The 25200-nt window shown below is 40.5% G+C and overlaps 1 long non-coding RNA gene across 1 annotated transcript in view; it reads left to right on the top strand.

Moving 5' to 3' along the window:
- Positions 239-25200, top strand: part of LOC106504312 — a 111592-nt gene continuing 86630 nt past the window's right edge. The window contains exon 1 of the long non-coding RNA XR_002346294.1: positions 239-2079. This is a non-coding gene — a long non-coding RNA (uncharacterized LOC106504312). The remainder of the gene's footprint in view (positions 2080-25200) is intronic.

Below are 25200 nucleotides of genomic sequence, written 5' to 3' on the forward strand. Positions count from 1 at the left end.
CTGCATTTGCAGAAACTTCTTTTTTTTTTTTTTGGCTTTTTTCTTTTTAGGGTCCCACCTGGGGCACATGGAAGTTCCAGGTTAGGGGTTGAATCAGAGCTGTAGCTGGCGGCCTACATCACAGCCGCAACAACGCGGGATCCGAGCCTCGTCTTCCACCTATACCACAGTTCGCAAGAACGCCCAATCCTTAACCCTCTGAGCAAGGCCAGAGACCGAACCCACGTCCTCATGGATATTAGCCAGGTTCATTAACCACTGAGCCAAGACGGAACTCCAAAAACTTATTTTCAAGGAGATGGATTTTTAAAAACCTGTTCACTGCTTAATCATTAATAAGGTTAGCTATGATGTTTATTCGTTTAATGTGCTTGTTTATTTATCAACTGTTTAGCTATTGCCACTGAGGCTTCCTGCTAGATGGTAAGTATTGGTAGTATTAAACACACACTATCAGAGAAAGCCAGATTGATGCAATTTGTTGCACAAAACGACACAGCTTTCTACAACCTAGGTCTTAGTCATTGATGCAGAGAGAAATTTCTTCAGCTTTGTACTAAAACCTATGAAGTTTTTGCTATCTCCAGAAAGCCTAGAGATATGAAACCTAGAAGGATTTATTTTATTAGAAATTGAGAGCTGGTTTTATTTGCCTTAAAAATCAGTGCAAAGTTTTGTTTTGTTTTTTTAAACTCAGACAAATTGGAAGCTACCCATAGGAAAGCAGAAATAGTTCAGCTGTTTTTGCTACTTTTTTAAAAACTCATGTTTCAGGTCAAGATTTAGTGAGTGAAGCATGAAAGATATTTCGGCATCTGGTTGGATTCTTCCATTGAATGCTGTTTATTCTTAGTGGGGTTGTGGTTTGGAAATGAGGTGATCTTGGAGTTCAGAGAATCAGGTATTTTGACCTTCCTGTTCTATTAAATAACTCGGCTATTCAAAGAATGCGTGAAGTTTCAGATCGTAGTCAGTCCATATTTGAAGAAAAATCATTTGTGGAATAATTCAGATGCCAGTGACTTTAGAATTTTCAAATTCTGGAAAAAATAAGTACCTCAAGATGCATGCTATTAAGTCACTAACAGGAAGTTTTCTGAAATTCCCAGAAACTGTGAACAAGGGATCAAGGGTATTGTGTGGGTTGCTCTTCAAAGGCAATCGAACAATAGTGGTGATTGTAGCATTTGGCCCCTAAATGGTATTAACGTTTGGCTGTTGCATGGATTTCATTAACTTCTGTGCGATGGCTGTTGTAAAGAACTTGCCAAAGAAGATTTGCATACCAGAAAAAAAGTAGTCATGGAATTTATTCATTAGCTTTTTTACCCAGGAAAGGCCTACAAATGCAAAGGTTTGACTTTGGATGGCATTCATTTGGATGCTTCACTAGGCCCGGTATCTTTGCATTGCAGGCTGCCTAAATTTGGAAGAATTCAGCCCCGTTGATTTTCTGTGTTCTTTGCTGATTTACACTGGAAGATAGTGGTTTGCAAGGCCAGATAGTCAAAGAATTTCACCATTTCAAGGGTTGTTGAAGGCCTATCACTCCAGACTATTTTAATCCATCACAGAGTCACCAGGAAAATAGGTATTAGGTATAGGTATTTAGCTTTTATAGGTATTTAGGGTTTTATAGGTATTTAGGGTTAGGGTTAGGGTATGGTTACTAGGTATAGGTATTTAGCTTTTATAGGTATTTAGGTTTGTTGTTGTATTGTGTTTGTTTGTTTGTTTTACCTTAACCGTGTAGTATTTTTCTTTTCATGTTTTCTTGATCATTGCATTTCACTCCTAATTAAATCCCTCATGTCACTGCGGGTGTTACAAAAGGGGGGGAGGCATGACTTTCGCCTTTGGGTTTTGAAGATTGATTTAAAAATGACAAGGTTTTGATTAGCGACACCTACTGATCCTTAAATGACTATTTAAACGTTTGTTTTCCTTCTCTCTGATTTTAGATGTGGCCTGGAAAAACAAACCAAAAAAACCAAAACCAAAGGTATTTCTGATGCTTGAGTTGAGCGGACGCTAAGATGTGTCAGCCAGCCCTGATCTTGGCAAATACAGTTTCGAATGGTATGTCCTTCCCTTTCTAGAGCCACGGCAGTTCAGCGCTATCATTCTTCCTCACAGTGATGGTGTTTAATTTACGTAAGTTATATATATATATATATATATATTTTTTTTTTTTTTCTGTAAAAATAACATTCACTTTTCAGATTCACTTTGGTGGTCGTTAGATTTGTCATCCTGTCTCAGGTCTTGTGAGGGCGAACCTCATTGATAAGAAAGTTCCGTTTTCGACAGAGAAGAAGAGCAGACAAGACCAGTGCAGCCCCAGTGGCTACGTTCACAAAATAGGCTGGAGAGAATTCACCCCAAAGGAAGGCTGAGCTCAGTGGGGTTTGTGGGCTTGGGTTCCAAAAGCATCCCTCTTGCTAGAGGTAGCTGGAAGTCTGGGGCAGAGAAACAGCAGGCTGCAGAACAGAAGGCGAGGCAGGACTCCAGGCCTGTAGATGGAGTCAGAAGATGAAATCGGGCAGTTTAGGGTTAGTAAGTGCAAACGATTGCATTTAGAATGGATAAGCAATGAGGGCCTGCTGGGACAGCACAGGGAACTATATCCAAACACTTGCGATGGAACGTGATAGAAGGTGACCTGAAAAAAAGAATGCATATAAATGTATAAATGGGCCACTTCATTGTACAGCTGAAATGGACAGAACATTGTAAATTACCTCTGATAAAAAAATTAAGACCAAAAAAGATGACGGAATCAGGAAAATGGGGCAGGAGCCTGAGTCTCACTGAGTTTTTGGCCCCCAGGACCTCAGGTCTTTGCCCGTATGTTTTCTGGCCCTCCATATACCCAGCTGCTGGGAATCAGGTGAACAAGATCAAGGGAAGTCGAAACTGCATCAGGTTGGGTAAAGCAGTTGGAGCGGCACAATTCGAGTTTTGAAGGAGGTCAAGCATCATTTTTCTGTTTGTGTCTGTAACTGAAAACAGTAGCATCCATTTGGCCAAGAGTCTTCATGCAGCCTTCGGAGGGCCTGAATATTCTCAGTGAGATTGTTATGCCACAGGTTTCAGAGCGATGCTGGCGCACAGGGCACTATGCTCCACCCTCTTCAATTTGCCTCCCGATAATAAATAATGTAAACAATGCTAAAATTCAGTGAAAGCCCATGTCACAGGGAAACAAACCCCTAAACATTAAAATGACAGAAGAGTCCCCAAACAGAGTGGGAAGTCCTGGAGTGGTGGCCTCACCCTAGTAAAACTGAATCATCAGTACAAGCAGGTTCTAATAAACCATTCAGGGTGATAAAGGGGCGCTGTTATGTTCCAAAGCCCAGAAGGCTCTGCTGTAGCCAGAACCACAAAGTGAAGAGGTTAAAAGACTTTAAATGGGATTGCCATGGCTTTCTTCAGCAAAAGACAGGGCAACAGGCAGATAATATGCCTTTATTAATGTACAGATGAGAACACGAATACAAATGAAAAGTGTCTGGGATGCTAGACAATCTGGTTTGCCTCATTCAAAAATTTAGGGGAACAAGAGCCAGAAAGAAGACAAATTTTACAGACACAATCCCAATAAGTCTTTTTGGATAATGAATCAACACCTTCTGTTGAATAAAAGCTTCCAAAGGAAAAGTAATTGATCCAGTCATGTTCATTAAAAGTAATTGATCCAGTCAGTACCCCCCATGTGTCAAGCACTGTGCTAGGTCCCAGTACCCTTCAAAAAGACACAATATGCTTATTTACAGTGTCGTCTCTGACACATCAGGCCTAGAAATGGGCAAGCACTTATCCTCTTTCATGTTGTTCGTATAAAACCTATGCAAAACTTTAAAAGAAAAGGCTATTCTTTTAAAAAGTTTTGCATTCATTATTTTGACATTCCTCTCATTTTTGTCTATAGCAGTCTGACCACTTCTGACCCTTGGCCCTGGGAGGTTAAATAAAAAGGAATGGAATGCTGCTGGTGCAGCCCTAAAAAAATAAAAAACAAAAAAACCCCAAAAACAGAGAGCATGGAGTTGAAGAGGCAGTGAGTTTCATAAATCTGAGATATTATCCTTCTGCAACATAATGTGTTATGTGAGAGACTAAGAGCCCTTAGATAAACACTAACATTAATTGTTATAAATATTACCTGCTGTTATGACATGGAATTTATGACCACATTTGGCAATTTAAAAAAGGATATGAAATATTTTGTATCATTTTGATACAATTTCCTGGCCCTAGACCTCTGGCACTGTACTAAAAAGTCATGCTTTCAATTTCATCACAAAGTCGTCACACATTAAAGTCTAATGAGAAAGGACCTTTCATTTCCGTGGTGTCCTGCCCTATTGTTTTTAAAATGGGTTTCAGGAATGAAGATGCAAACGTGAATGGAAAAAAGATTAATTGTGGCATTCTTCTCTTCTTCCTGTGCTTTCTCACATGATATAAAGATAAATGTGGCTGTTTATTTAGTTTTAAATTTGAGCATGTTTTAATAGTTGAAGAAAATACTGAATCATAATGACAAACTTTCCTGGGATGACTCATAATATTTTCAACCTTCTTTTGTGGCAAAATTTGATGCAATCTACAGTTTTCCCCAAAGGGGTTCTTTCATTTATTTTCTTGGGGGCATCCTAATGGGTTTTGCAATAGATCAGATGTGCTAATACCCTGCTCTTTTGATGAGACTGTGATTAACTCTGTAACAGTGTGTGTGTGTGTGTGTGTGTGTGTGTGTGTGTGTGTGTGTGTGTGGTTGAGGGGTAGGTTCACCAGATTATTATTGGTTTTTTTTTTTTTTGTCTTTTTAGGGCCACACCCATGGCATAGGGCAGTTCCCAGGCTAGGGATGGAATCAGAGCTGCAGCTGCCAACCTATGCCAGAGCCACACCAATATGGAATCTGAACCACCTCTGCGACCTACCCCACAGCTCGTGGCAATGATGGATCTTTAACCCACTGAGCGAGGCCAGGGATTGAACCACATCCTCATGGATATTAGTCAGGTTCTTAACCTGCTGAGCCACAGCAGGAACTCCCAGATTATTGTTGATTCTTAATCTTGCTTCAGAACTGGCGTCACTTTAAAGTGGTTACCATGTAGAATGAGGAGATGGTCAGAGGGTCTCTTCCAAAGTGTGCAAGGATAAATCCTTAGGGAGAAAAATATTTCCATTAGTTTAACCATAAGTCACTAGCGTTGCGGGTTTGGCTGACCATCGAACCAATAGGGTACCTGTGCACATAGATCTGATTTTGGATGGTTTTTTGGCATGGATGTTGTTCACACGACAGGTAACTAGTTTCATAAGGTAGCTTAAAGTTGACAGCCTTTGTCCAATTGCAGTGGTCAATGATGTAATTCTTTGTGTCTATGTAAATGGACTTTCAAATTAAATTTTTTTAATTTTGTAGGTTTATTTTATTTATTTATTTATTTTTTGTCTTTTTAGGGCTGCACCGGGGGCATATGGAGGTTCCCAGGCTAGGGGTCGAATTGGAGCTGTTGCCGCCGGCCTATGTCACAGCCACAGCAACGCCAGATCCGAGCCGCATCTGCGATCCACACCGCAGGTCACAGCAACGCGGGATCCTTAACCCACTGAGCGAAGCCAGGGATTGAACCTGAAACCCCATGGTTCCTAGTCAGATGCGTTAACCACTGAGCCAGGATGGGAACTCTTAATTTTGTAGGTTTAAATTAAAGCTATCAGCCCTTGGTATAAACCTTTCCACGTTCCTAGGATGATATGGAAAGATCAAAATTGACTATAACCAACCAACCAAACAAACAAACAGAAAGTGATAAACAAACCACACTTGTGGTAATTCTATCACTAGCATCTGGAAGGCTGCTTTAGTCACTGTAAAGATGAAGCACCATGGCCCCATGTGAATAAAAAGACTTCCCTTCAAGGGGGGATGCACTTTCTTCCCAGTGTTTCCTTCCTTGTCCACGAGATAACTGCCCTGTTTGATCATTGCTCGCTGGGGTAGCATATTGGCCACCTGTCTTGTATTTCCACTCGTTGGAAATGCCAAGATCCAGAAAACAACTGGGCAGACAGTATCGTCAGGGTGGGAGAGTTGGTAGAAATATGTCACACTCTGAGTAGTATAGTTTCCACAAGAAAATATTGGGTGGGTGCGGATGGCATTTGTACTGGCAATGACAGCTTTCATCCATCCAAGGTGAAAAGAACCAGGTAAGGGATGTGGTGTTTAGGGTGAGTCCAGTAGACAAAGTCCTACCAGAAACTGGTAATTGGGCCTTTTTTGATTCAAGAGAAGCCTTCGGAGTTCCCATTATGGCTCAGCCATTAATGAACCCGACTAGCATCCATGAGGACATGGGTTCGATCCCTGGCCTCGCTTGATGGATTAAGGATCTGGCATTGCCGTGAGCTGTGGTGCAGATTACAGATGCACCACAGATCCTGTGTTGCTGTGGCTGTGGTGTAGGCTGGCAGCTACAGCCTCGATTAGACCCCTAGCCTGGGAACCTCCCTATGCTGCAGGTGCGACCCTAAAAAGATTAAAAAAAAAAAAGAAAAAGAGAGAGAGAGAGACGCCTGCCACCAGCCCCCGAGTGCACAGATGATGGGGAGAATACGTTTCGCTGGTCATTGGTAAACGCTGGAAGCAACTGCAAAATATCTCCCGATTCCTGGAAGAATGAACAGAAAGCAACAACAGCAAAAGTAAAACTTACATAGAGACCATAGAAAACACTCCCCATCAAGGTAAAGGAAACATCCTTCTGAAAAGTCAGAGGAAGCAGCTTATGGAAGTACTTTGTACGAGGAGCTGGACAAAGGCAAACTATTTGGATAGGTTAAGATAAGATCTTAACGATAAGACAGATGAGGATTCAGCTTGTCTGAAACAGTCTCAGAAAACCACAGAAAAGGCTCAGTGACAAGAAAACAGTGTACGAAGGAGATGGAACTGACGCAGAAGAATTTCTGTACCATGATAAAGTCAGTAGGAGAGTTCACGTCTGGGTTGGGGGCCAGCGAAGAACAGAGCTGATACTCGGAGAATTACGTCAGTGAGCAGAGGACTTACTTGAGAAGCAAGAGTCCGTTAAAGGCAGGGGCATACGTACAATCAACTTAAATATTGAAAAGGAAGATGGCATTTCTGAAGAATAGAGCATGGAGATTCGAACCTGAAGGCATCTCACACAGGAAAAGAAAACGGATATTCACCATTGTCATTGACAGTTTCACCAGTGGAAAAACGGTCTGATTTGCAGATCCAAACGTTTCCATGTGCCCCCGTCAACCTCAGTTAAGCGAGAGCACAGACAAAAAGAGTGACTGCTCAAACTCTTAATCTCCAGAGTACATCACAAACTGGAGTTCCCATCGTGACTCAGCAGAAACAAATCTGACTAGGAACCATGGGGATGCAGGTTCGATCCCTGGCCTTGCTCAGTGGGTTAAGGATCCGACATTGCTGTGAGCTGTGGTGTAGGTTGCAGATGTGGCTTGGATCGCACATTGCTGTGGCTGTGGTGCAGGCTGGCGGCTACAGCTCTGATTCGACCCCTAGCCTGGGAACTTTCATATGCCGTGGGTGTGGCCCTAAAAAGACAGTAAATAAATAAATAAATAAATCTTCAACGCTTTCAGACAGAACAACAACAAAGCCACTATTAAAAGGGTGCAGGGAGTTCCTGTTATGGCTCAGCAATAATGAACCCAACTAGTTACCCTTGAGGATGCTGGTTTGATCCCTGGCCTTGCTCAGTGGGTTAAGGATCTGATGTTGCTGTGAGCTCTGGCACGGGTGGCAGATATGGCTCCAATCCAGCATTGCTGTGGCTGTGGTGCAGCTGCAGCTCTGCGTCAACTCCTGGCCTCGGAACTTCCCTATGCCATGGTTGCGGCTCTAACAAGAAAAAGGCAAAAAACAAATAAGTAAATAACAGGGCACAAAATCAAGCAGCTTTGAGCTAAAGACCTGAGAAAAGTGGCAAATCAACCATTGAAACTTGAGAAGAAACTATCCCGTCTCAACAACTGTGCAGTCAGCTGGTCGTGCGAATTTTCTTCTGTGAACACAAAAGACAGATATTCTACTCATGTTATAACCGTGTTCAAAATGTATTCTCTTGTGTCAGTTAAAACTTATTTCCATTGATAGCAGGATTAATCCATATTAAAACCTAAAATCAGGAAGAAAATGACAGAAAATGTGGAGAGTGTTATTTAGCATAGCAGCTTCATTACTGTAAAATTATCAGGGTCCAATATCAGGAGACAGTCATGCAGCTGGGCCATATGGGCAGAAATAACATTACGGCAAAAACATGAATGCCATGGCTCAGGAAAACGTTTGCTATGTAATCAGTAGACTGTGAGCTTCACGAGGACAGACCCAGTGGCTGGCGCGTTGTTCTATCCCTAGCACTTAGGGCAGTTTCTGGAGCAATACATATGTTCTGACTGTAATAAATAAAGAATGATTAATTTTTTGGCAGAATAGAACTTGTCTATAAGGATACTGCAGGTATCACTGCAGGTACGTCTATCCCTGTTATGCGGGACACAGTAGCAGCTGAGACACCCGACCCATGGCTGCTGGGTAGAGGTGGAGGGGTCTGGAGCTAAGTTTTGCTCATGACAGAAGCAGGAGGAATGTTCTGTGCCCGTCTATACCACGCTTAACACATGTTTGCAGTTATCTATAGATCAATCTAGAGTGTAAAACTCTTCAAGTGCTCTTAGGCAATTGTTTGTGGAATTTAATCAATTCTAATAAAAGAACCTGCAGAATAGGGTGATGGACGACGTATTGGACCCTACTTTTGTAATAGAAACGTATATCTGGATTAATGCTTTACGTGAAATGTCTGTATCTCCCCCCGCCCCCCCCAAAAAATTAATAAGCTGAAGCCCTAACCCCCAATGTGACTGTATTTGGAGATAAGCCAGTGAAGTGGTGACAAAGATTAGATGAGGTCATAAGAGGGGCTCTGACCCCACAGGATTAATGTCCTCATAAGAATGGACATGAGAGTTCTCTCTCTCTTTGCATGCCTGAAGGACAGGCCACCTGAGGACAGAGCAAGATGTCAGCTGCCCACAGCCCAGAAGAGAACTCTCATGGAATCTGCAGATACTGATTTTGGCCTTGAAGGCTCTGAAACTGTGAGAAAATACGTTTCTGTGATGCAAGTCACCTTGTCTGGGGTCCTTTGTTATGGCAGCTCAAGAAGTCTCAGGTAGTTAGTGATCTATGGTAGGATATGCGGAATCTTTGTTTGTTTGTTTATTTGTTTTTGGCTGCATCCAGGGCATGTGGAAATGCCTGGGCTAGGAATCACATCCACGCCACAGCATCGACCCTAGCTGCTGCAGTGGCAATGCTGGATCCTTAACCTGCTGTGCCACAGGGGAACTCCAGGGTATGTGGAATCTTAACTTTATTCACCTCGAATGTTTCCAAAATCCTGAAGCCAGATTTTTTAGATGAGGGCTCAGGCTCGGGTCCCTCCCTTTGGTTGTGGTCTAGCACGGTGGCTTTCCCACCCTAAAGAGTGACATTGTGGGTAGTTATTGAAGGGCAGGAACAGAAACAGAATGGCGGTGGACAGTGTGAAACTTGAGCTCTGCTTCTTTCTAACTTTGAGTCCTTTTCTCTGCTTCTTACTTTTCTCAGTGACACCTGTTTTTTCTATATCATGGGGGTCCCAGGAAGGTCCAGTGATATCATGTGTGTGAAACTGCTTTGGTTTCCAAGAATACTATACGAATGTACGGGATTTATAAAAAGTGCCACTCTTAAGCCTGGGAAAGGAAGGCTTAGCTAAGTGGCCATGCATGAGAGGAACTGCTCTGGCGTAGTCTAGCCCTGCCCCTGGCTGCAGTGAGAAGAACCCCTGGAGTCAAGCAGAAGAGTCCACCCAGAGCCAAGCCCAGCTTCTGCCCTGTGATCTGGGTACCTGAGACCCTGAATTTCCTACTGGAAGACTCCTTAGCTTTAGAGCCCACCGTGGCCTCTTCCTCTGCCCCACCTTCCTGGCCTGTGTCATGGGGGTGGCTTGCTTCTAGGTCTGAGAGGTGCACAGGAGGTGGTGGTTCAGGGGAGGAGGCAGATCTCGACTTGCAGGCTGAAGTGTTCACAGAAGCAGATGTGTATCCCCAGGTGGTGCAGGAAGGAATCTGGGGAGGGAAAAGCAGGGGTAGGACCAGGCCTGGGGCACGAGGTATGTGGGCGTCTTCATCCTCTTTATCAAGCCCTGAAAATGTTAGGATGCATCTTTATGCGTCTCCTGGGTTCAGTCGAACTGTGTGATTTGGGCCTAATCAATTAGTCTGTCTGGGTCTCAATGGTTTTGAATTATTAAAAGAAATTATGTGATTCGTCCACAGATTTGGGTACATAAAACCTACTTCTGCCAAAATTCTGTAGTAAATATTAGTTTTTAAGCTAAACTCTCACTTAGAAAATTCATACCCACATTAGTTTTATTGGCTTCCCAATATCCATTTCATTACATGTATAGTCATCTCCTTTCCGGATTTTAAATGTTCAATGGACTTTATAAATGATCTTCCTTCTGCTTTTACCTAATATGAATTTTCTTGTTTCAACTTTTCAGATCCCATAATTAGTATTTAGCGTTTTTTAATCATGTATCTTTTTTCATTTTTATTAGTTGTCATTACAGCTGATTCTTTTATTCTAATAATAAAATAGCATTTTCTTATCGCTGCTTAATTTATCTTTCACCTTTGCTTTCATATTTTAATAAGATTTATGCCTACATTGAGCAGACATTATGGTATGGCTTGTCTGGGGCACAGATCATCATAACCCATTCAAAATTTGAGGTTTCAAGGCGCGAGCTGAGATTGGATTTCTTAACTTAATTTGACTACAATAACTGGGGATATTTTATGAATAAAATTATCACATAATCAAAAAATGTTTTAAATGGGTAACTTTGTTTTAACTTAAATTGACATAAGGGAGTCTGTGAGCTGGCCTAAGATTCATCGCATTTTTTCTCCGGGAGAATCCCAAGAGGTCAGTTTATAAACAAGTAATTATTGAACACACCCAAGAGGATCTGGTTCTTATTCCCAGATCTGCCATTAAGCAAATTGCTTAATACCCTTGTCTTCATTTGCACAAGGTTGCACTGAGGATAAAGTCAGAGACAATAGATGAAGCGATACCTTGGAAAGCTGGAAGCGTGTGCAGTTAGAACGTGTCATCATTGATAGTGATACAGTTGTTCCATAATGCTCATGATGCACAATGTACATGAGGCAAAGCAAAGTTGTATTTTCATGGTGAAAATTCTTTACCTAGCTGGCGGCTCTATTGCTGCATGTGTAACGGAGGTCTTGTGATTTCCTGCCCTGTTTAATATAGTCACCTTATTTCAGGCGGGGTTGGGCTTGAAGGAAACCTCTCTGTCCCCTACTTTTATGACAGATGAAGACGACACTGTTGCAGAAAATGACAATATATTTCTTGGATTTCTTTCATGCATTACAGCTACAATTTGGTGGGGAAAATGTGTAAGTGAAAAAATACTAACCACATGTGTGGTCTTGGATTAACGTTTTATAGACTCGGGCTGGAGAATGTCAAACGCCAGGAGGGACACGGACGGGGCAGCCTGCTCACATTTGAGTCCAAGCTCACTCCCTACCAGAGGTATATTCCTGGGCAAATTCTTAACCTCCGTATGTTTTATTACCTACCAACTGTGGATTACTAATATGCATTCCCTAGATTGTGTTTGGACCCTGGAACATAGAATTTGAACTAGAAATGTTAGCATTTCATGGTTAATAACTGGAAAATAATTGGCTGTCCTCTGTAGATCTCAAGTTTGAAAAAAATGTTTAAACGTTTATATTGTGCTAAAATATGCATGATATACCATTGATCATTTAAGTGAAGCATTCAGTGGAATTAAGTATGTTCACAGTATCGTACAACCATCACCACTCTCCATCTCCTGAACTTTTTGATGACTCCAAACTAAATTCTATACCATCAAATAAGTTGCTCCCACCACCCTTTCCCTGGCAACCCCTGTTCTACTTTAGTCTCTATGAATTGGACTCCTCTAGGAACCTCAAATAAGTGGAATCAAACAATAGTTGTTATTTTGATAGTAGCATCCTAAAGGGTGGGAGGTGATATCTCACTGTGGTTTCGACTTGCATTTCCCTGATGCAGAGTGATATTAAGCATCTTTTTATATCCTTTTTGTATATCCTCAAAGGGCTGGAGGTGGGTATTCAAGTCCCATCTTTAAAACTGGTTGTTTTTGTTTTGTTTTTATACTGAAGTTGATTTTCATCCCAATATTTTAAATTAAGAACATTTTTTCTTTGGTTGTCAAGATGTAAAGTCTGAGAAAATTCTGCTAAGTACAGAGTAGCATCAGTTCTAAGATTGTGTATTAAAATACGTAAATATTACAAAACAAATATTTCCACAGGTATACTTTCTTTTTGTCTTCATCCAGAGAAGCTTTCTTTGATGCATATGAAAATCTTATCAAATAAGTTGTGTTTACTTATGATTATTTTGAACCCTTAGCCAAAATTAGATATTACAAAATAAAGCACTTAATTTCATTTTATTCTCATATAACATATAAAATTATCCAATTGAAATTTAGATTTTTTATTAAAAGTTTCTTTTAGCTAATTGAGATAGCCCAGAGTAATTTAGAATTTCAAAATTTAATCTTGTACAACATTTTAAGTTTTATTTTAAAATGTATCAAGCTCCTCCCCTACTTTGTGGGCATAAATTTCAATTGCATTCTGTTTTCAATAATTGTAATTTTAAAAAATTAAGGTCTTATATATGCTCTTGGGTCAAATAAAGATATATATATATATACACACCACTTTTTGTGTTTAAGAAGCTAACTGTCTAAGGTGGCAGGTGGATTGGGGTGATGGAGAAGAAGAATAGCAAATAATCATGGTAAAATTAATAATAAGAACCCAGGAATATCAAATTCATGGGAGAAAAACAATATCATAAACCATCTCTTTGTTTTCCAGTTTGGCCAAATGGAATATGTAACCCTGGAAATCCTACTTTTTTTGCAGTAGTGATGTCCTCGGAGATAAAGTTGATATATATACACGTCACTTGATATGGAATTTAGGAAATGAATTTATATCAATGGGGCAAGTACATAGACCAAAATGGGAATGAGAGAAAAGGTAAATAGTGAACCTCATTCTAAAATGAGCCAGGCAGGGTTAGAAGTAGGAGTTTTAGATTCATCGAATTTAGCAGTAGTATTTTTTTTTTTTTTTTTTTTTTTAAGGGCTGCACGCGTGAAGCACATGGAGGTTCCCAGGCTAGGGGTCAAATCAGAGCTGCGGCTGCCGGCCTACACCACAGCCACAACAACGCTTGGGATCCAAGCCACATCTGTGACCTACACCACAGCTCATGGCAATGCCCGATCTTTCACCCACTGAGCGAGGCCAGGGATGGAACCTTCCTCCTCACGGACACTAGTCGGGCTCGTTACCGCTGAGCCACGATGGGAACTCCAAGCAGTAGTATTTAAAGCCAACATCCGTGTGGAGAAGTGGAGATAAACCAGGAAAGGATAAATGAGGGACTCTCTGCTCAACAACCCCTTTTGGGCTGGGGCATGCCACTTCTCAGAGGGTGGGCTCGCTGTTTTGATGACATCACTTTGGTCAGTGAGGACGGATCTGGGCCCTGGTGAAATGTGTTCTTGGAGGCTGAGACTGACGCTCTGAAAGGGAGGCTGTGGCACCACACCTGGAATCCAGCTCTCACGACATCTGCTCTAAGGGGTGGATTCCAACCTTCTTCTCTGGGGAGGTTCAATTTCCTGACGCCACCTTTGTCTCTGAAAAGTGTTGCCTACCAAATATTTTTAAGAAAAGGTGGATTTCGATTCATTTTCCCTAGGATTGGCTTCAGAAAGTCTCAGTAATCTTGTGCTCTCTAGAACTACCCAAGGAGCCCTCCAAACCAGAAAAAATAGAATTCGGGTCATTCTGAACAATTTCCCCACAGCCTTTGCTGAGACACCTGTGAATCAAGACTTGGTTAAATTGTCACTGCTCATTGATCACCTGTGAAAAAAGCAAAGTGCTTTGTGTACCAGGGATAGATATATAAAAACTCTTGCTTGGTAGGCCAGAATTACCATTTGTCATGTTTCTCTCTTTCTTTTTAAAATCATATGAGTAATTGTATTCATTTTTTAATTTTGTTTTTGTTGTTTTTTCTATTGTGGCTACCTTGCGGCATATGTACTTCCCAGGCCAAGGATCAAGTTCAGATCTGAACTTACAACCTACGCTGCGGCTCTGGCGATGCTGAATCCTTTAACTCACCCTGCCTGGCCTGGATCAAACCTGCATCCTGGCGCTACAGAGACACCTCAGATCCAGTTGTGCCGCCATGGGAACTCCTTGTCATATTTCTTAAAGCCACAACACATTGACTCATAACTGATACAGTCACTCATTCATTTATTTATGAATAAATCACAATCGACCGCCTCCGATTGGTTAAGACGTTGGGGGCCTTGTGAAGCTCCAGGATGTTAAGGTAGCACTTGGAATTGTAGAACTGGCCATACCGAGGGCTGTGAACAGTTTGACTGAGCCGTAGATATTCCACTTACATGGAAGCAAACAGTGTCTGTTAGAATAATAGCTTAAAAGTGGTGAGGTGTGACTTCAAACAGATTAGATCAAAATTTCAAAATTTGGTCTTGTCTGTTCATCTTTTAAAGCAAGGGACGGCGGAGAAGATGGTGGATCTTGCACTTTCATACGAAGCGTATTTTTATGTAAAGAAGATGGAGTTTTACTTATCCTTGTAAATATTTCATATTGTAGGTAATCATGATAGGAGGTGTTTTCTAATTTTCGACTTAAGAGCCGTAAAGATTAGAGTCTATGACATTGAGGAATTGTAAGAGCCTCCAGGGATGTTTCAGATATAAGAAAGTGCAGCGAGCCTGTCCGTATAACTGATCACACGTCAACCTGGCTGCTTATTCAGAAATCAATGCCACTCGCAGATACGGAGGCACAGTTTCTGAGGCAAAGGGGATGGAATAAAAGATACACTGTAGCTATCTGGTGGCATTGAGTTTTCAGATCTCCCAATAGGCTACATTTAGAGAGAGAAAGGAAGCCTGGGTCATTGTTCCCTCACATGAAATGGTTTAAGTGCATAGAGAAATACATCAGCAAGAGTGAAGAATTATAAGAAAGGATGCCAATTGCTTCAGTCTTTAGCCCAGGATTATGCTCATATAAAGTTGAGCTCCTACATTCTTGTAAAAAGGCATCCGGATGGGATGTCTCTGGTCTCAGTCAGCGGAGTCTACTGGTTCCCTGAGAAAGTGTAACGACCCCCAGCCCAGCCAGTTCTCACTCCATTTTAATCTCCTCTCCTCCTCCTGTTACTTTCAGTAGATTCTAAATTCCAAAGTGTCTGTTCTATTCATCGGAATCTTAGTGCAATTTGAAAATAATTTGGGGAGTTACCATGGGGTGCAGCAGAACGAATCCGACTGTTATCCATGAGGGTGCGGGTTCAATCCCTGGCCTCGCTCAGTGGGTTAAGGATCCCACGTTGCTGTGGCTGTGGTGGAGGCGGCAGCTGTAGCTCCGATTGACCCCTAGCCTGGGAACTTCCCTGTCCTGCAAGTGTGGCCCTAAAAAGCAAATAAATAAATAAGTAAATAAATAAAATAATTTTATCCATTTCATTGTTCATAGATTCTATATAACATAATGTCCAACAACAGGCTCCCTCACTTTGCATTTCAAATGTGCTTCTGAGAAGTTGTAAACTGAATGATATGTTCGTGCATTCAGGAAACTAATGATTTGAAAGCACACTATGGTGAATTCTTCTGTAATTCAGGTGTTAGGTAAGCTCGTGGTTCCCTGGATTGGATTTTATTAAACCAGAGTGTTTTTAGTACTAGCACTGATGCAAGACATAATTCACACCAGACGCTGAATGTTCAATGAAAGCCGCTGAAGCGTAGACTATTTAAATGGCGAAAAAGATACTTTCACCTTTGAAAGATGTTTAAACACCTGCTTGTATTGCAAAATTAGCTTAAAGTCAAGTTCACGTCTGCGTATATGTATCCTCTTTCTGATTTTGAAAATTGAACCCATCTTTCTAGTTGGGCTCATATGGAGGTTCTCAAAGCAGGGGATTGCCCAGGTAACTTTATCTTTTTTTTTAATAGTCCAGACAAAGGAGTTAAAAAAAAAAAAAAAAAAAACCTTTTCACACATGGCCAAAAAGTAAAATAAAACCTTAAAGATCATTGTTCTCTAACTATTATTTCCTCCCCATTTTGTTAACTAAATTTATGTTTTTGTGGTAACTAGATGGAAAATACTTTTAAAAGTAACCAGAAGCCCTTGTCAGAACTTTGTTTACAAAATGAGCAAAAACTGTGAACTAATCTGCACAGCAGCACAGTGAAGACACCCCATTTAGGGAGATGGCTTTAAAACCTCTGTTTTTATACCCTTCTACATTTATCTTATCAAAAAATATGAGACAAAAACATACTATCATTGTAACCTAAGGGATCATTTTATTATTTTCTGTTTTTTTTTTTTTTAATTTCAAATTTCTTTCTAAAGGAGCTTGAATTAATCCATCTAAAAAAGATTTATTTCTACTTTGTGTTTTTTTCTTTTCTTTCTTTCTTTTTTTTTTCCACTGCACCTGCAGCATGTAGAAGTTTCTGGGCCAGGGATCCAGCCCTCACCACAGCAGTAACCCAGGCCACTGCAGCAATGCCAAATCCTTAACCCCCTGAGTCACCACAAGGGGAATCCTACGCTGTGTTTTTTGATACTGTGATTCACACCGTGATGAGTGTGGCATTGGAACCTACCTTCAGAGAGCATATTATCAGTCTACTGGGAAAAAGAAAGCATGCATATAAATAACACAGTATTACTGCTATTGGGTGAGGTAGGGAGAGCGCCAGAAAAGGGAGAAGTTATCCACAGCTGGAGGAAAGCATTCTCACATCTGTGGGGGAAGCATTCTCACTGGGAAACATCCTGTGGCAAAGGCTCAAGTGACCCAGGTAGAGGTCCTGCGAGAGGCAAGTAGTGCTATTTCTTTGAAGTATTGACTGGAATAAATGGGGGGGGGGTGGAATTCAGATCACACGGGGCTGTGAATGCCAGGCCGAACAAATTAAACCATCTTCTATGCAGTGGGTAGTTACAGAATTTTGAGCACCGGAGGGTTATGGTAAATGGATGTTTCAAGAAAATGACTCCTACACGGGTGTAAATCATGGATGGAGAGGAGAGGAAGGGAGCTTCAGAGACTGTGGAGGCAGCCAGAGGATGTCACCGCCATTCAGATGGGAGGAGGTGAGAATGTGAATCAGAAAGGGCAGATCCAGGCAGGAAACCCCACCCTGAGAAGGGAAGGGTTGGATGGTTCTGGGAAGGGAGCCTGTCGCAGGGCAGGTGGAGGGGGAAGGCATTTAGGTATTCACCTCCCTGCCTGGGAGAGTGAGGGTAGCTTCCAATGAACAGAAATGGGAAAAACAGGCCCAGAAGAGGCTTGGGAGTAAAATACTAATTCCACAAATTTGTAATCTAGGCCCTACACAATGTTTGAGGGAGGTGTTTCGTACTTTCTGCAAAAAAATACAGTGATTTCCACAATTTCTTATTTAGGCATTTACATATTTAGGTCGTTTTTTCCTTCCTAAATTAATACAAGAATTTAATTAATTTATCAAATCATGTTGCTGGCAAGTCCCGAATATTCGGCACGCGTACGTTACCCTTCATAGATTTTTGCCATGACTCAGTGCCCCAATTCCTAACAACTAAACTCTTTAATTAAAGAAAATAATGAAATGAGTGTAGCTTGCGTTCTCCTTTTTAAAACTCAGTAATCCATGTGATATGATCCCTTGTTTTAGAGTTATTTAAAAATTATGTGGAAGTTCCCGTTGTGGAGTTCCCGTTGAGGCCCTGCAGACATGAATCCGACTAGTACCCATGAGAATATGGGTCCGATCCCTGGCCTCCCTCAGTAGGTTAAGGCTCCAATGTTGCTGTGAGCTGTGGTGTAGGTCACAGACATGGCTTGGATTCTGTGTTGTTGTGGTTGGCTGTAGTGTTGGCTGGCAGCTGTAGCTCCGATTTGACCCCCTAGCCTGGGAACTTCCATATGCCGTGGGTGCAGCCCTAAAAAGCAAAAAATAAAAAACAAAAATAATAATGCCTAAGATGTATGCAGAAGAAGTTTGCAATGTACAAGTGTTTGATGGACTCAGGAGATACAGTCATCCCTTGGTGTCCTCATAAGATTGGTTCCTGGACCTTCCCTGATACCAAAATTTGTGATGCTCAAGTCCTTTATATGAAATGGTGTAGTGTTTGGGTATAACCTGAGCACATTCTCCCACATGCTTTATTTTTTTTTAATTTTTTAAAATTTCCCCCATACATTATTTTTTTTTCTCCTGTACAGCATGGTGACCCAGTTGCACATACATGTATACATTCTTTTTTCTCACATTATCATGCTCCATCATAAGTGATTAGACATGGTTCCCAGTGCTACACAGCAGGATCTCATTGCTAATCCATTCCAAAGGCAAGAGTCTGCATCTGTTAACCCGGTCCATCCCACTCCCTCCCCCTCCCCCTTGGCGACCACAAATCTATTCTCCAAGCCCATGAGTTTCTTTTCTGTGGAAAGGTTCATTTGTGCCATATATTAGATTCCAGATATGTGATATCATATGGTTTGTCTTTCTCTGTCTGACTTACTTCACTCAGTATGAGAGTCTCTAGTTCCATCCATGTTGCTGCAAATGGCATTATTTTGCTCTTTTTATGGCTGAGTAGTATTCCATTGTGTATATATAGCACATCTTCCTAATTCAATCATCTGTCAATGGACCTTTGGGTTGTTTCCATATCTTGGCTATTGTGAATAGTGCTGCAATGAACACGCGGGTGCATGTGTCTTTTTTTAAGGGAAGTTTTGTGCAGATATATGCCCAAGAGTGGGATTGCTGGGTCATATGGTTGCTTCCCACATGCTTTAAATCATTTCTTGATCACTTATAATATCAAGTGCAATGCAGATGCTATGTACATAGTAGCCTGCTTGTGGCAAATTCAGATCATGCTATTTGGAACTTTCTGGAATATTTTTTTCTGAATATTTTCCAGCTACAATTGGTAGACTCCGTGGATGCAGAATTTACAGATACAAAGAGCTGACTGTATTTCGTTAGAATAACGTCTCCAACATTTTTTGGTAAAGAAACTCATTTTGATTTCTCTGAATTTTTTTGATAAGTGAGAAATAGATTATAAGATTAAAGGTATGAATTATAAATGTAACATTTGCAGATGCTACTTGGTAAGTCTAAATACTAGTCATGGGTTTGCATGTTACTTTGTACAAAATAGAAAAGAAAATAGTATATATTAAATATTTAGTGAAAAGCCCAAAGACCTATTTAAAAGAGTTGGCCAAGTATATTTTTAAAAACAAAATGATATTTTTAAAAACCCTTGTGAATAATGCCAGCATAATTAAGCAAGTCAGAAATACTGGGATTGTGTTTATTCATTTAAATATGCTAAAATAACGATCAGTCGTTAGTAATGTTAATGGCCTTTTCTTTGCCTTTTTTTTTTCGTTTCCTCTTACTTTTCCTCTTACTTTTCCATTTTCTACTCCCCCCCTCTGCTTTTTAAACTGATTATATTTTGGCTTCAAATAACCAGATTCCAACACTGGCTCCTTTGCAGGAAATAGATGCAAAATATGACTTTTCCTAGCCTTATTCTTGATTAATAAACCATGAAGCACTGCTCAGAAGGTCTGCTTGGAACCACTTGCCAAAACTCTGAGTCACATGACTGAATTTATAGGATTTTGTAATTAATCTTGCAGTGTTAAGACAGTGCCCAGATGTGCAGTGTATGTTATGAGAACAAATTCAAATCCCCTATATGATACAGCTGGGCTTGGCACATCTTTTTAGTTCCTGAGAAGATGCAGCTATTTCACAACTAAGTTCATAAAGAAAATATAGAAACATGAAAATGTATTCTGTAAGTATCCCGAGGGAACCAAGGAATCTTAGATTAACACTGTATTACAATTAAGGGGGAAAAAAAACCCCTGTGTACTTAACTTTTTGTGTTAAGTACCAAAAAAATAAAAACCAAGAATAACAGTAAAGCCCACTTCAACCCGAAAAAGCTTAGAACTGTGTGTGGAACTCAGTATGTTCCATGGATAATGTATTTCGTTGCTGAAATGCGGTTGATCTTACTGAGAATCATCCAATGAATATAATGCCATTTTTCTACTGTTTCAATTATGTTTTAATACTGGAAGAAACGTGTGAGACTTCGTCAGTTCTGCCATGATTAAAACTTAATTCCACTTATTAATAGCCATTGTATTCTGTTACATCTGGTAGAAAAGATTTATACTGTCATTTATTTCCACCCTTAATCATTAGAATGAAACAGAACATCTCAGTGTGCTTCTTAAAATACCCTTGGATTATGAATTAAATACAGAACCACTACTGAAGAAACAAGATGTTTTAAAATAGTTTACGATAAAATTACCGGAACGCTAAGGGAGCGACGGTCTGAGGTTTGAATGTTTTCCTCTCCTCACCTCCTTCTCTTCTTCTTGTCTCTCTCTCATCTCTCTCTCCCTCCCTCCCTGAAAATCATTCCATACTTTTATCCCCTTTTTAAAAAGTAAAGTATACTTGATTTACAATGTTGTGCCATTTTCTCCTGTATAGCAAAGAGACCCAGTGATATGATACATGCACACACACACACACACACACACACTCCATGCCACACTTTTTCCGCAGTGTGGTGTAGTATATTCTGGAAGTAACAACTATCGTATTATTTAGCTATTACTTAAGCAACAGTTAAAAATAATTGCACTTGGGGTTCCTGTGTGGCTCAGCAGGTTAAAAACCCAACTATTATCCTTGAGGATGCAGGTTCAATCCCTGGCCTTGCTCAGTGGGTTGGGGATCCAGCGAAGCTGTGAGCTATGGTGTAGGTGGCGGATGTGGCCCGGATCTGGCTTTGCTGTGGCTGTGGTGTGGGCCAGCTGCTACAGCTCCAATGCAACCCCTAACCTGGGAACTTCCATATCATGCAGGTGCAGCCCTGAAAAGCAAAATAACAATAATAATAATAATAGTAATTGCACTTGGATTCAGATACTTGTTGAAGAAGAAAATAAGGGCATTACTGCATTTCAGTTGGTTAAATTAAACACTTTTGTTGAGATCCTTGTAGATTGGAGTGAAGCGTAAGATACAATATATACAGATCCCATGTACCCTTTACCCAGTTTCCCCGATGGAAACATCTTACCGCATTCTAGTTCTCTCTCACAGCCAGGGTGTGGCCATGGTTACAGCCAAGCTAGAGAAATTTCCAGCACTACAAGGATACCTCATATTGCTTTATTGCCGCTCCCATTTCCCTCGCAACCCCACTCCCTCCTTACTCTTGGGAAGCCATTAATAATATATATATATAATATAATGTAATATAATATAAAATATATAAACTAACCTAATATAATATATAGTTAAAAATTTAAAAACTATTTTTAGAGCCTTTTTATGTTCATAGCATAATTAGGAGGAAGGTACAGAGATTTCCCATATACCCTCTGCCTCCAAAGTGCATGGCCCCCTTCACTACTCTTCCCCACCAGAGGGAAACATTTGTTACAATCGGCGAACCTACTTTGACACATCATGTTCCAAGTCCACTAATTCCATTAGGGTTCACTCTTGGCGATGTACATTCCGTGGGTTTAGACCAATGTGTAATGCATGTGTGCATCACTATGATAGCATACAGAGTATTTTCACTGCTGGAAAATCCTCTCTACTCTACCCGTTCATCTTCTTCTTCCCCACCCTCCAATCACTTGCAACCACTTATCTTTTTACCGTCTCTATAGTTTTGCCTTTTCCAGGATGTCATATAAAGTGTGGAATCGTACACTATGTAGCCTTCTCAGATTGGCGTCTTTCACTTAGTCGTATGCATTTAGGTTTCCTCTATGTTTTTTCATGGCTTGATGGCTCATTCGTCCTTAGTGCTGAATGATGTTCCATTGTCTAGATGTATTACGCCTTCTTTATCCATTTCCCTACTAAAGGACAATCTTGGTTTCTGAGTTTTAACAATTGTGTGTAAAGGTACTGTACACACGTGTGTGCAGGTTCCTCTGTGACATGAGGTTTCACAGTCTGGGGCATGATTGCTGGATCACATGGCAAGAATTGCTGGATCACATGGCAAGAATACGTTTAGTTTGTAAGCTGCCTGTGAGAGACAGCTGAGGATGAGAAACTGTGTCTAGTGGAGTTGAACCAACATGGATCAGCCAACCCACACCTGATTGGGCCCCTGCTCACAGAAGTGTTAGGGAACCCAGGTGAGGAGAACCTGTCCATCTGAGCCCTGGACAAATTGCTCAGTCTTAGAATTTTCTGTTGAATAATGATTATTGTCTTAAGCTATGAGTTTGGAGGTTTTGCTAGTAAAGTAGGCATCTAATTTATGGTGCTTTTTTACTTAAGGTACAAGGGTCTGAGATAGGAGGATGGTGATGAAAGTCGAATGGAAGGAGTTGGTACAAGAGCCATTTCTAGTAAAAGAGAAAAAAAAATAGCCTATATTAAAATAGTTTCCGTTTTGTGCCACATCTGTGCCAATTCTGTGTACTTTATCTCATTCAGTCTTCAAAGGATACCTATAAGGATATCATTTCCTGCTTTCCTGTATATAAAAGACTAAGCTTTGGGGAAATTCAATAACTTGTCCAGGTTTATGGTGAGTTGGAATTCAGATCAGGTCTGACTCAAAAGCCCTTACTCTCTCTCCCGTGTCGTAACCAGTGGAATATTAAAATTTTCACCAGTAATTCCCAGCTTTGATCAGTCTTTTTCTGCGCTACAGGGCCAGTGTTCCTGAGTTTTAACCGGAGGTCCAGGCAACTCTAGACGGCATTAGAATAGAGGCTCATCAAAAGCTCTTCTGGCTTTATTGTCAGAGAGCTATGAAAAATACGGTGGTGGCCATCAGCCAATGGGAGATGAGGCCATAACTGTGTTGTGGCAAAAAGGGGCAAATATCTCTTTCAATGTATGTAAGCCACCGGGGGAGGGGGGAACGAACTCCTATGGGGTGGGAAGTGGTAAGGAAGAAGTGAGAGGAAATTTGAACATTCGGTATTTATACCAGACATAAAGAATCCTCAAGATTTAATTAGCCTTTTGGCATGATCTTCAGCTTATTCCTAAATATGTTAACATCTGAACCACTCACTGTAATTTACCTTGTCTACCAGGCCAGCTTTGAATCATCTAGTATGCAAGACTCAACCTTCATGCCCCACAAATTTGTACTCGAATATTGCCAGGCCCAATAATAATTAATAATTAACTATCTACAGGAAGAAATAAAAACACTAACCGTATAAATGCCACGTGCCTAATCCTTCTTCATTCATTAGCAATCATGTATGCATTTTATTTCAAATGACATAGTTACATACAATATTTTTTATCTTTTGTGGCCACCACATACACACAAAAAAGAAAAGAAAACAAAAATAACCTAAAAGTATAAGGATTTATTTTTGTCTTGCATAGTAAGAAATCAGAGTGAGCACATTCTCTGAGATCATGTACCCAGACTCTTTTTTTTTTTTTAATATATTTTTTTTATTTTCCCACTGTACAGCAAGGGGGTCAGGTTATCCTTACATGTATACATTACAATTACATTTTTTCCCCCACCCTTTCTTCTGTTGCAACATGAGTATCTAGACAAAGTTCTCAATGCTACTCAGCAGGATCTCCTTGTAAATCTATTCTAAGCTGTGTCTGAGAAGCCCAAGCTCCGATCCCTCCCACTCCCTCCCCCTCCCATCAGGCAGACTCTTTCTAGCTTCCTATGTGGTCCTCCTTAGCACGTGCTCTCATTTTCAAGGTTGCCTCACACTGCAAAATGGCTGCTGGGAATCCAGCTGTCCTGTTCACGTAGAAAACATCTGGAAGGAGAGACAGAGAGGGATGACAAGATAAAACAAGACAAACATTAAGAAATCCACATCCTCAGTCAGCTCTGTATTTTAAGGAGCCTTTTCAGCAGTTCCATAAAACCTTGGAATAACCATTTAACCTAAGCCGTGGCTCAGGGTTGGTCATCTGTTCACATCCAGCTGCCAGTTGCTCCATCAGAATCTGCACAATTCAGTTACCAAGGGAAAGGAGAAAATGGCCATTGATAGACAACCAAGATCACTGACAAGCAGGACGAGCAGGTGACTAATGTTAATACATGCAAGTTTTCTCAGAATTTTGTTATTAAATATTTATCCTTTCTCAGAACCAGAAATAGCCATGTGTCCTGATTAGGTTAATACCCTGTTCATGCCACAAATATGATGAATATAGTTTAAAAATAAACACAGTTTTACATTTCAAAATTCATCTAGTTTCTGCATGTTCTGATTTGGCTCTCAGCAAAGATAACACTAGCTCTTGGGTTTTAACAGTTCTCTTTCTGTTAAATATTGCACATGATGTTTCAATATTATGTTTCTGTTTCTAACAGAAAAAATATAAAAAAGCTTTTGTGTGCCTGTGGTTTGCATTAAGAAAGGGCAGAATATATTTTTGCATTGCTTATTGGGCATTGTTAAAGCAATTAAATTATTATGCTTATCCAAGATGTAACATATTTGGATTTTTAGGAGAGAAATTCAAGTACCGACGATCCCACACTGGATAAATAAGAATTTTGAAATATCAAAGGAGGAAAATAGAATCTACAAATAGGAAAAATAACAATCACCTAATTGTTATGAACCATCTGACTATAGTTTTCAAGATATTCTTCACTCTGAATAGACAAAAAAATGATTCCCACCGGGTAAGAAAAAAAGCAATAAGATCAAAATCTTAATCAAATGTTGCTCAGGCCTTCATAGCTGGGGGCTGGCTTTATAGGAACATTCAGAAAGTTGTGTGTGTATGTTTTTTTCCAGGTCTCAAATGTTGCTTTAAAGAC

Source organism: Sus scrofa, chromosome 7, assembly GCF_000003025.6.
Source record: "Sus scrofa isolate TJ Tabasco breed Duroc chromosome 7, Sscrofa11.1, whole genome shotgun sequence".
NCBI lineage: Eukaryota > Metazoa > Chordata > Mammalia > Artiodactyla > Suidae > Sus > Sus scrofa.